A 430-nucleotide genomic window follows, 5' to 3' on the forward strand; every position below is an offset into this window, starting at 1 on the left:
TGCACCACGAAGTTTAAACCACTGGCAGTGCTGTTCCCAGGACAGTGTTTTCTTCCCATGTTTCTTGTTGTGCTCTGGCTGTTCCTGTTAAATAAGTCTGAGACATAAACTCAGCTTCTGAGCCTGCTGAAGGCTGTGGCCAAATTGTGTGTGCCTCAGAAAAAGCAGAGGAAAGATATGAACCCGTTGCAATGTTACTGTCATTCTCCTGCAGCCTGTTCTTTGTACTCATGGAACTGGCAGACAGGGGTGAAACGAAACACCTCCAAACCAAATGTGTTAATTGCACTGAGTTTGATTTTGTGCTTCTCTGTAGCCATTTCTCCACAAGCCGCTCTTGCCATGGTCTGTAAGCTCCCAGTGGCAAGGCTGGTGTGTGCGTACAGCACCTGGCACCGGGAGGTGCCTCCCACTGGGACTACTGGGCATT

The sequence above is a fragment of the Acanthisitta chloris genome, unplaced genomic scaffold (assembly GCF_000695815.1).
Source record: "Acanthisitta chloris isolate BGI_N310 unplaced genomic scaffold, ASM69581v1 scaffold9740, whole genome shotgun sequence".
Taxonomy (NCBI): Eukaryota; Metazoa; Chordata; class Aves; order Passeriformes; family Acanthisittidae; genus Acanthisitta; species Acanthisitta chloris.